Below are 12,405 nucleotides of genomic sequence, written 5' to 3' on the forward strand. Positions count from 1 at the left end.
TTTTTTTTTTAAAGATTTTATTTATTTATTTGAGAGAGAGAGAATGAAAGACAGAGAGCATGAGAGGGAGGAGGGTCAGAGGGAGAAGCAGACTCCCCGCTGAGCAGGGAGCCCGATGCGGGACTCGATCCTGGGACTCCAGGATCATGACCTGAGCCGAAGGCAGTCGCTTAACCAACTGAGCCACCCAGGCGCCCCATGTATCCAAGGTTTTACATGCACCTTGATTTTTCATTTAGAATAAAATTCTAGAAGTAGAATTTCTGGGTCCTAAGAACACATTCTTTTAAGGTTTTAAATATCTATCAAGTTGATTGTCTAGAAAGTTTAGTGTTTACTTCAGTTATGTGCCTCCTGTCTTTTTTTAATCTTTCAGGCACTACTTTTAGAAGCAGACACTAACTGTTGGTGTTTTCATTGAAGTCTTTTCCCCTAGTCTTAAAGCCTCTCTCTAATGGAAGTTTACCTTGATACTGATACATTGATAACTTGACTAAGTGCAACTTGAAATTTCTTCTGGCTATGAGTGATAATAGCTGTAGGTGCAGAGGGCAGTGGACTTAAGCATTATGTTTTAATAGAGTAAGACAAGATAGTCTCTAAAAATCCATCAAAAAATGAAGGGGTTATGCCTTTTAGGTAATACTGTATTATAAATGTTGTGGAGTAAGAAAAATCAGAATCAGGCCTTCATTCATTTTAGCTTTTCATCCTGATTCTAAGTTGGTGTGGAAAAAAAAGTAGGAATGGCCTGGTGCCAGAGAAGCCCAAAGGGAAAGGGCTCTATGTGTTTGGGAGTGCCTCTTTTAAGTACCTCTGCTGTTTATAAGCTCAACATTTCAAAGTGTAAGAGGTCAGAGTTATCAGGCCCTCTTGTGCAGGCTAGTAGGAATTTTTTTTCCTATCTGGAATTAAGCTTTGCTGACATAAGTCCTTTTTAAAAGTGGGAGAAGATTTGTTATATATATATTTCATGTTTATGTTTGATGTTTGCCTCACTTTGACCTTTTGTTTCTTTTTCAGAAATGACTTCTGTCCACGCAGGCAACATAAACTTTAAATGGGACCCTAAAAGCCTAGAGATCAGGACTTTGGCAGTTGAAAGACTGTTGGAGCCCCTTGTTACACAGGTAAGAATCTGCAAACAAATACATAGTTGTAATATGGTTCCATAGTAGTAGGCCTGGTAAACAAACACAGAGCAAATTTAGCTCAAAGCTTTAATTTGAGTAGTTGAGTTTAGGTTAATAGTATTTAGATGATTAGGCACCACTAATTATTTAAATATTGATGCATGCATTAATTTAACCATATAGGAGCATAGTTATTGCCATTTTCTTGAGTCTTACTGGAAATAATAGGGGATAAGTGGTATGTAATGCAACTTAACAAATATTTGTATTTTGTAGATCATTTCTTCATCACTTTTTTCTTGGAAGGTATAGGTTGTATTCAAGAAAGATGGGCTGTGAAGCCTTGACTGTTGTCTCTTTACCGTTCTTAACAGACTTTTCCTTGTCTAGGATCAGTTAACAGGTAACTTGAGGGTATAGGTTTGGTATGTTTTGTTACAAATATCAGTGTGATGCTATTTCATTAATTGTTAGCGAGTATTACAGATACATATAAACACGTATACATGCATACATATATATTTATATATTTTAATATATATAATGCAGAAGTGTGTGGTAAAACTCATGAATATTTACTTCCTTGAAGCCCATCCAGTATAGTTCTAAGCAGGTCTTTTGTGTGGTAAGCTATGCTAATAACAAATCTATAGTCATCTTCAACCTACAGATCATTTGGTATTATATATATTAATGATGGTTAACGTTTGGGGACTTAAAGCACCATCGTAGTAGGCTACTTCGGGTAGTACTTCCTTTCTTTGTTAAGGACCTTTACTGATTAATTGCTGAGATTTGTTTGAATAAACTATGAAACAAAATCAGAGCAAGTTACCTTAAAATATTTTACACAGGTTGAAAACAGTGGAAAATGTGACGTCCACGTAAAGCTAGCAAGTTCATTGTTAACCTCTTTCTGGGACTTCATGATGACGTGTAGAGATGTCTAACATGTTTCTAATCAGTTTTTGATTTGTAAAATGAAACTAAAACCTAGTTATCATGTTTGAAAAATTAAAATATTTTTTGTCTTGCACACTGAGATAGCAAAATTATTTTGGCACCTAAATTGAGTATTGTTGCTATATATCTTAAATATGGAGAGTGCATGTTACTTGTTAATGTTTAGTGGAATTTATAAATGTGATATTTCATTTTGTTATGAATAATTTACTATTCCGATCTTTAAAGATGGTTGTCTTTCTGTTGTTTTCATTTTAATTGACTACAGTTTAATTTGTAAAAATGAAACTTTTTTAGGTCACAACTCTGGTAAACACCAATAGTAAGGGGCCTTCAAATAAGAAGAGAGGCCGTTCTAAGAAGGCCCATGTTTTGGCTGCATCTGTTGAACAAGCAACTGAGAATTTTTTGGAGAAGGGGGATAAAATTGCAAAGGAGAGTCAGTTTCTCAAAGAAGAGCTTGTGGCTGCTGTAGAAGATGTTCGAAAACAAGGTGGGTCACTATTGCTTTTTATGTAAAGAGAGGCGGGCTTGTCTAGAAAATTAATCGTTGAAGGTGACTTGTGGCCACTACTCTCATTCTTAAGCTTGCCAGTTGCTCAGTAACTTAAAATATTCATTTATGGGAGATGGATTAAGTTGTACTGGCTTCACTTTTAATCAGGAGAGACACTAACAAAGAAACATTGTGTTTGGAGAATCTGAATCCGCTTCTCTTGGACATCCTAAGAGTTGAGTCTTAGAAATGTTCCAACAACAGTTTAATAGGACATAAATGGGGCAGAAGTTTATCTTTCATCCTCTCTAATACCTCTTTTTAGTTCATGCTGTAGATACAGGGGTGATAAATGGAAAAATGTTCAGCTCTGAAAATACCCTAGAAGTTGCCTCATTCTGTCAGGCTGGTATGTTAAATTAGCCATGCATACTTGAAGTGGTTTGAGTTTGAAATAAAAACAAATCTGGGCTTAAAGGAATCCTGTTTTGGGGGAAACTCAGAATTAATAAAAAGTGGAATTGTAACCCACAGCTTGGCAGTAGTGCCTATTAGAAAAACTCGTTATTATGAAGCTACAAGTATGATAAGAAGACTTTACACGTGGAACATTAAATTCTTGAAACTTGGGGGCGCCTGGGTGGCTCAGTTGGTTAAGCGACTGCCTTCAGCTCAGGTCATGATCCCAGAGTCCTGGGATCGAGTCCCGCATCGGGCTCCCTGCTCTGCGGGGAGCCTGCTTCTCCCTCTCCCACTCCCCCTGCTTGTGTTCCCTCTCTCGCTGTGTCTCTCTCTGTCAAATAAATAAAATCTTTAAAAAAAAAAAATTCTTGAAACTTGTAGTTTTGTGTTAAACTTCTTGTTCAGCAGGAGGACTTAAAGACAGGTTTTTGTGAAGCTGTTGGATATCAACTAAGGTGAACTGAGCTCCTACTCTGTACAGTTGCTTTACTGACCTTTGGGAGAACTTCACTGAATCTCATGGCTGATAGTAGTGTGCGTAGTCCATTGGAGTCTTTTTTTTTTTTTTAAGTTTTTTTAAATTTATTTGACAGCGAGAGAGATAGAGAGAGAGAGATCACAAGTAGGCAGACAGGCAGGCAGAGGGAGAGGGAGAAGCAGGCTCCCTGCTGAGCACAGAGCCCGATGTGGGGCTTGATCCCAGGACCCTGGGATCATGACCTGAGCCGAAGGCAGATGCTTAACCATCTGAGCCACCCAGGCGTCCCAGTCCATTGGAGTCTTAATGTCATATTCATCCTGTGACAGTACCCAAAAAAGGGGCAGTGCCTTAAATGGGCATGCTATCTCCAATTGTTCTGAATGTGTGAACTAAGAACTTTGGTAAATATTTTTCTTAATTTTCAGGCTGAAGATAAATGTTTCTAATATTGTAAATGATGAAATTTAAATTCATTATTACTAACTGTAATATGGGTGGATGTATTAGTTATCTACGGCTGTCATAACATAAATTACTATAAACTTGGTGGCTTAGAGCAACAGTTCTGGAGGCCAGATATCTGAAATCAAGGTGTCAGCAGGATTGATTCTTTCTTGCGAGCTCAAGAATCTGTTGCATGTTCTCTCCTAGCTTCTCGTGTTTGCTAGCAATCCTTGGCTTTCCTTGGCTTGTAGACTTGTCACTGCAGTCTCTTCCTTCATTGTCTTGTCACATGGCATTCTCCCTATGTGTCTCTGTGTACAAAGTTTCCTCTTAAAAGGATATCAAGCTTTGAATTAGGGTCCTCTCTAAATCCAGTATGACCTCATCTTTACTTGATTATGTCTGCAAAGACCCTGTTTGCAAATAAGGCCACATTCATAGGTTCTGGGTGGGTATGAGTTTTCGGGGACATTATTCATCCCATTAGGGTGGGCTTTGAATAAATTTATTTTAGTATATGTGCTGCCGAAGCGAGCACTGAATAAATTTATTTTAAAGCAGTTAAATTGTCTAGTTCAGGACAATTTCTGAGTTTCTTGTTAAGGAAATCAGAATGGCTCTTATTTCATTGTCCTTTGAGAAAGTTTGCTCCCAGGCCTTTTTGCCTGAAAATAGTAGCACCTGATGAATTTCACCAAATATTCCTTGAGTCTAGTAACTAAGATATTTATTTTGAAAATACATTTAATTGTTATAGGTAACTTTTAATTTCACTCTATATATGTTCCTTGTTTCAGAAGTTTCTCTGATGCAAATTTGTAGCAATCATGGCATAATACTTGCACCTCTTTCCCCCCCCAAAACCCCCACAGTTTTGAATGCATATCTAAATTTGTTTTCTTGTTTGTATTTATATCTGAGAAGATCTTTTATGTGGCTCTGAATCATAAGTACTTGTCTGTCCTAGGCCAACTTTGCAATTATTTATGATCATGATCTATTCACCATAATTTGCCTTCTCTCCTTGCTTTTTCTCCTTGAAAAATAAAAAAAAAGCTAAAACAAAAATATAACTGCCTCCCATCATCATTACTGCATCAGATATGAAAAGCTGAAGTGCCTTGCTTTTTTCTGTTGGCTTACTTTTTTTTTTTTTTTTTGAGAATCTTAACAAGTGATGATGCAACCTCTCTCCTCTCATAAATAGAACAAAGTACGTATTATGAAAATGGTTAAGTGCGTATTCTTTAATCAACCAAGCCTTGTTGGTTATGTTGTTGAAGCTGTTTACTCATCATTTGAAACCCTGTAGTGGCATTAATATGTTTGCAGATTCTTTGACACCCCTCCCTTAAAAAAGTGGAGCCTGACTTTGACTCTATAAAGAATAGAATGTGGTAGAAGTGATATTATCTACTTTCAAAGCAAAGTCATAAAGAGAGTATAGTATCTGCCTGGCTCTTTCTCATGGATTATTAACTTTGGGGGAAGCTGTCAGTACCAGTTTGCCAAGCTTCTGAGTAAGCCACCTTAGAAGCAGATCCTCCAGCTCCAGTCAGGTTTTAAAAGTTGCCAGCCCTAACCAACTCCAAATTCCTGACCCACAGAAGACTCAGGAGATAATAAATGTTTATTTTAAGCTACCAGATTTGGGGAGAATTTGTTAGGCAGCAAAAGATAATACAGACACCTTTCCCGGCCCTGGCTTCGTTCTGAGCACTTAAACAAAACTCCAACCTAAGTGCTCTGAATTTTACTGGTATATAAAACACAGACTATGATTTTTTTTTAAATTTTATTATGTTATGTTAGTCACCATACAATACATCATTACTTTTTGATATAGTGATCCACGATTCATAGTTTTCGTATAACACCGAGTGCTCCATGCAGTACGTGCCCTCCTTAATACTCATCACGGGGCTAAACCCATCCCCCCACACCTTCCCCTCTAAAACCCTCAGTTTGTTTCTCAGAGTCCCTAGTCTCTCATGGTTCGTCTCTCCCTCCGATTTCCCCTCCTTCCTTTTTCCCTTCCTTCTAATGTCCTCCATGCTATTCCTTTTGTTCCACAAATAAGTGAAACCATATGATAATTGACTTTCTCTGCTTGACTTATTTCACTTAGCATAATCTCCTCCAGTCCCGTCCATGTTGGTGTAAAAGTTGGGTATTCATCCTTTTTTTTTTTTAAGATTTTTATTTATTTATTGAGAGAGATAGTGATAGAGCATGAGAGGGGGAGAGTCAGAGGGAGAGGCAGACTCCCCGCTGAGCAGGGAGCCCGATGCGGGACTCGATCCTGGGACTCCAGGATCATGACCTGAGCCGAAGGCAGTCGCTTAACCAACTGAGCCACCCAGGTGCCCCGGGTATTCATCCTTTTTGATGGCTGAGTAATATTCTGTTGTATATATGGACCACATCATCTTTATCCATTCATCTGTTGAGGGGCATCTCGGCTCTTTCTACAGTTTGGCTATTGCGGACATTGCTGCTATGAACATTGGGGTGCATATGGCCCTTCTTTTCACTACATCTGTGTCTTTGGGGTAAATACCCAGTAGTGCAATTGCTGGGTCATAGGGTAGCTCTATTTTTAAATTTTTGAGGCACCTCCACACTGTTTTCCAAAGTGGCTGTACCAACTTGCTTTCCCACCAACTGTAAGAGGGTTCCCCTTTCTCCACAACCTCTCCAACATTTGTTGTTTCTTTCCCGGTCCATTTTGGCCATTCTAACTGGTGTAAGGTGGTATCTCAATGTGGTTTTGATTTGAATTTCCCTGATGGCTAATGATGATGAACATTTTTTCATGTGTCAGCCATTTGTATGTCGTCTTTGGAGAAGTGTCTGTTCATATCTTCTGCCCATTTTTGGACTTGATGGTTTTTTTTGGGTGTTGAATTTGAGAAGTTCTTTATAGATCTTGGATACCAGCCCTTTACCTGTAGTGTCATTTGCAAATATCTTCTCCCATTCTGTGGGTTGCTTCTTTGTTTTGTTGACTGTTTCCTTTGCTGTGCAGAAGCTTTTTATCTTGATGAAGTCCCAAAAGTTCATTCTTGCTTTTGTTTCACTAGCCTTTGGAGATGTGTCTTTTTTTTTTTTTTTTTTTTTAAAGATTTTATTTATTTGACAGAGAGAGACACAGCGAGAGAGGGAACACAAGCAGGGGGAGTGGGAGAGGGAGAAGCAGGCTCCCCGCTGAGCAGGGAGCCCGATGTGGGACTCGATCCCAGGACCCTGGGATCATGACCTGAGCCGAAGGCAGTCGCTCAACCGACTGAGCCACCCAGGCACCCCTGGAGATGTATCTTGAAAGAAGTTGCTGTGGCCGATGTCAAAGAGGTTACTGCCTATGTTCTCCTCTAGGATTTTGATGGATAAAACACAGACTATGATTTACCTAAAGCTTCACAGAGGATTTTAATAAAGTGGAGTTAGAATTCTTTGCATTTGAGTTTGTTGCTATCCACTGGGACACTTCATTGTTAAAGGATGTTATACGATTTCTTTGTTCTGAATCAATGTGAAGTACTTCTGTATAGTACACGTTTGCAAAAAAATTTTTTTGGTAAAGGGCCAAGTAGTAAATATTTTAGACTTTACTGGTTATAAGGTCTCTGTTGACACTATTCAGTTGACACTATTCAGTTCTACAGTTGTTCTGGGAAAGCAGCTATAGGTAATATATAAACAAATGGGCATGGCTTTGTTCCACTAGAACTTACTTATAAAACAGATAAGGGGCCAGATTTGACCCATAGGCTCTGGTTAGCTGACTTTAGATTAGGGTTTTCACAGAGTTAAAGATAGGAGTTTATGTTTTCAGTAAACAATTTATGTATTTATTTATAACACTTTGAGCCGAAAGTTAAGCTTTTTATATTTTTGAGTTTGTACAAGTGCTGTGCTTTCTGTGCAGTCATCATTAATAAACAGAGACTTAAATGTATACAGGTTTTCAGAATAACTTTATTTTCTTCTTGTTTTGCCCCGATTACATGAATAATAAACACAAATATTTGTGAGTACATTAAAACCTTACCAAACTAACACCGTCACTAGGTAAAACATTAATATGATTATACAGGGCCACCTTACCTCAAGGCCAATGCAGTGGACATGTGAGTCTCCTGTGGTAGATGGGAGCCAATTACCAATTGCATGCCATCCAAATTCTTGTGATCTAGGAGTTTCATTTTACTGCCCATCACCTCTAACTAGTTGTTGAGTAACTAACTACCTTATGTGGGCTGAGGCATATGTATGCCTCTTTTTTGAGTGTGCTTTTTTTGGGGGGACCCTTTCCACCCCCACACCCCCCTACCCTGATTTGGTCATTCTTACCTTACACTTTTTCTTCCTAGCTCTTATCACAGTGGTAATTAGATAATTGGTTGTCTTCCCCTCTCCAGGCTCCAGTAGGACAGGTGTCTGTGCTGGTCTGGTGACCATTCTCTCCAGCTCTTGTCATGGTGCCTGATCCGTGATGGGCACTTACTTGTTTAAAGAGGATAATTGACTATGTTCTCCAAGAAGTGTGTGAGAAAAGGCTCTTGTCTCAAAAATTACAATGAGTTTTCCTTCCCCGTGCCAAATGTAAATACAGGGGTAGGGTTGGAAAATCTTACCTTTAAAAAAAATTGAGATATGATTCATATAACATAAAATTCACCCCTTTAAAGCATATACATTGGTGGTTTTAGTATATTCACAGAGTGGTGCAGCTGTCACCATTATCTCATTCCAGAATGTTTTCATCTCCGCAAAAGGAAATCTTGTATTAGCAGTCACTCCTCATATATATATACACACACACACACTATATATATATATATAACAATACCTAAAAAAGAGTCTGAGTGTATTTTATGAATCCTTGAATAGTGCTCTGATGAGAAAAAGAGGGCTCTTAGCTGGGAAGGAGACATCCAAGGGACAGAGATGGAAAGGTGTAAATGAAACTTGTTTGAAAAAGAGCAGACATTAAAAAAAGAGGACCAGTGATGTTAGGTTGGAAGTAGAGTGATGAGGAATAGTTTCTACTAGAACAGAGTTTTAAAAAAATCCTTTAGTTATATTTCACAGTTGGATCTCAAAGACCAAGATCAGAGACTTGCTGTTGTATCATGGACTTTTCTGGGTGGTTGAAGGAGAAGGCCCATAGAAGCTGAGGTACACCTTTGTGTAGTCCTGCACTGCTTCTAATGATAATGTGCTCAGCAAAAGGGCCAAATAGATGATGATTGGTGCACTGGACATTAGTGTATTTCCTGGGAAAAATCTTGTGTCAGAGAAACCACAGTGGGGAAAGGGCTGGGAGACTGTGTGGTCTCTGATGAAGAGAGACTGTCTGCTAGCAGAGAGGAGACTTTTATTCCTGTTTGTCCCAGAGCGTATAATCCAGACACTTGGACATGAAAAGTAAATTAGTAGCACGAATGGGAGAGTAAGCATGGAATCGGAAAAGCTTCCTGAAGGTGCACTGGATCATGAAAGGTGAAAGGAGGGAGGGGAAAAAGTCATCTAGTTAGGAAAGTCATCTAGTTAGAAAAATAGACTGCATGATGTGCATGGGGGAATAGTTAGGGCCTAGCTTGGAGAGGGGTGCTGGGAGGAAAGGTTAGAAGAAAAGAGGTTGGAGCTAGATTTTAGAGGATAGTTTGGAATGTCGGGTGAAGGAGGGAGAATTCTCAGGGAAATGATAGGGGTTGGAATAGATCTCGAGGTTCAGGTTCCCCTATACTTGAATGTATCTAATTGATACAGGCTTTGCTAACCTCTGGAAGCAGCTTTTCCCAGCACTGCTTTATGCTTATTTTTAAAGCTCTTTTTCTTCTTAAATTAAACTGAAATATGTCTCGTTAACTTTCTTCCTGTTTTAAGAAGTTCTGCCATCTGGGTGACACGAAATAAGGAGTGGTGTTTTGGGGAGATGAGTCTCTCAGCTGTGTGCAGGAAGAGTTAAATGGGTTGGGAGAGAGCCTGGAGCAGGACCAATAGTCAGGAAACCTTCATAGTGGTGAGGGGTAAGATGGAGCTGTTGAGGAAGGGACTGCTGTAATGGGAAAGGGAGAATGGGCCAGTTGTTATGCAGGTTAACTTCCAGCTTGGCCTGAGCAGATGGCTGATCTTATTTATGGATAAAAATGAGGGGCCTAGTGTGTGAAAAATTGTAATAATTTATTTTCCTGTAAGTTGAATCATTTAGGGTATGTGTTAAGGCAGTGTATGCTCCTAAAATCTCCAGGGAAATTACCTAGTATCAGCATATTCTCCTCAGCTTAAAGCCATTAAGATTCTGTTGTACCAGTTTTCAGTCAAGTCAGAAAAATTCTATTACACTGTTTGCTTTAGTGTTTGTTTACACTAATAAAAAGTCACTTAACAGGTGGATTTTATTTTTCTTAACTTTTAATTTTGAATCACAGGGATTTTCAAAAGGTAGCACAGAGTGGTTCAGTATATCTGTTACTGAGTTTCCCCTAGTGGTTATATCTTTTTTTTTTTTTTTTTAGATTATTTATTTATTTTTTGACAGAAAGAGAGAGCCAAAGAGGGACAGGAATGGCAGAGGGAGAGGGAGAAGCAAGCTCCCTGCCCAACAGTGAGCCCCATGCAGGAGCCCAGTGCGATGCAGGGAGCTCGATGTGAGGCTCGATCCCAGGCCCCTGGGATCATGACCTGAGCCGAAGGCAGGCTCAACCGACTGAGCCACCCAGGTACCACCCAGTGGTTTTATCTTATGGAACTATGGTACAGTATCAACACCAGGAAATTGACATTGGCACAATATCTATGTATAACTCTCTGGTTTTATCACTTGTGTACATTTGTTTAGTCCCAACACCCTTTGCAACTCCTCTGTCTCCATGTCTAATTCTGTCATTTCAAGAAAATTGTATAAATGGAATCAGACAGTATATGACCTTTTGAGATTGGCTTTTTTTTAGTCAGCATGATGCTCTTGAGAGCCGTTCAAGTTGGTGTATCAATAGTTGGTAACTTTTTGTTGTTAGGTAGTATTCTGTGATACTCCATGGTGTGGATATAGCTTGTCTTTTCATCCTGTTAACAGGTGTTTTGCATAGTAAAAGTCTTTAATTTGAGTAAGTCCCATTTATTGACCCCCTTCATGAATTGGGCTTTTGGTGTCTAAGAATTCTTCACCAGGGTTTAGCTCATGAGGATTTTCTCCTGTTTTCTTAAAAAAGTTTTTTAGTTTTATGTTTTACATTTAAATCTATGACTCATTTTGGGTTAATTTTTGTATAACATGTAAAGTTTAGGATGAGTTCATTCTCCCCCACCCCTCTACCCCAGGGACACCTAGTTGCCCCAGTACCATTTGTTGGAAAGACTCTATTTCCTCCATTGAATTGCTTTTGCACCCTTACTATAAATTGGTCAGCTGTGCTTGTGTGGGATTATTTCTGGGTTCTTTATTTTGTTCCATTGATCACTGTGTCTTTCCTTTGCCAGTACCCACATGGTCTTTATTACTATAGCTGTAGGAGTCTCAGAATTGGATAGAATGATTCCTCCCACTTAATATTTTTCTGAATTGTTATGCTATCTCTTTTGTTTTTCCATATAAATTTTAGATAAGCTTATCTGTTTCTACAAAAAATCTGCAATTTTGATAGAATTACATTAAACTTGTAATTTGGGGAGAATTTATATTTTTAATATATTCAGTCATTAATCCATTACAAAAATGTTTCCTTCTATTTAGATATTTTTTTGATTTCTTTCATCAGTGTTTACATATAAGTCCTCTACTTGTTATTTTAGATTTACACTATTTCATTTTTTGAATAATTATAAATAGTATTTTATATTTATATAGCTTTGTGTTTTCTTTCAAGTACTTGGCTAAATGCATATGCATTTTACCCTAGTTTTAATTCTAGCTTTGATAGCATTTTATTGTCTTGTAAAAAATTTTACACTAATTATAGGCATTTTTTAATTCAATATAACTTTGGAATTTATAATGTTTAAAACTACTTTTCATTGCATAATTTCCCTGTTGGGCTTAAAAGTTGTTTTTATGTTTTTGATATAAATAATGCTCAAGAGTGTGAACATGTACAATGTCACCCTCCCTGCCCCCTTTTAAAAATTATATCATTAAGATACATCTCCAGGAGTAGAAATACAGGGGCACAGATCTTTTTTACAAATTAAAGTATAATTATATACAACAAAGTACACAAATCAGTATACAGTTTGATGAAGTTTTATATATGTGTATACCCATGACACTACCATTTCCTCTGGGACATACACAGGTTGTAGGGCTTTTTTTTTTTAAGATTTTATTTATTTATTTGAGAGAGAGAATGAGAGACAGAGAGCATGAGAGGAGGAGGGTCAGAGGGAGAAGCAGACTCCCTGCCAAGCAGGGAGCCTGATGC

The 12,405-nt window shown here is 38.3% G+C and overlaps 1 long non-coding RNA gene across 1 annotated transcript; it reads left to right on the top strand.

Annotated features, from left to right (window-relative positions):
• The first annotated feature begins 977 nt into the window (after nt 1-977).
• On the top strand, nt 978-12,227 carry LOC145719257 (uncharacterized). Its single transcript, XR_014142270.1, has 3 exons — nt 978-1,130; nt 2,394-2,593; nt 12,217-12,227. It is a non-coding gene; the product is annotated as an uncharacterized LOC145719257 (long non-coding RNA).
• Nucleotides 12,228-12,405: the final 178 nt, after the last annotated feature.

This window comes from Leptonychotes weddellii, unplaced genomic scaffold (assembly GCF_054177405.1).
Source record: "Leptonychotes weddellii isolate Sample4059 unplaced genomic scaffold, ASM5417740v2 HiC_scaffold_3608, whole genome shotgun sequence".
Classification (NCBI taxonomy): Eukaryota; Metazoa; Chordata; class Mammalia; order Carnivora; family Phocidae; genus Leptonychotes; species Leptonychotes weddellii.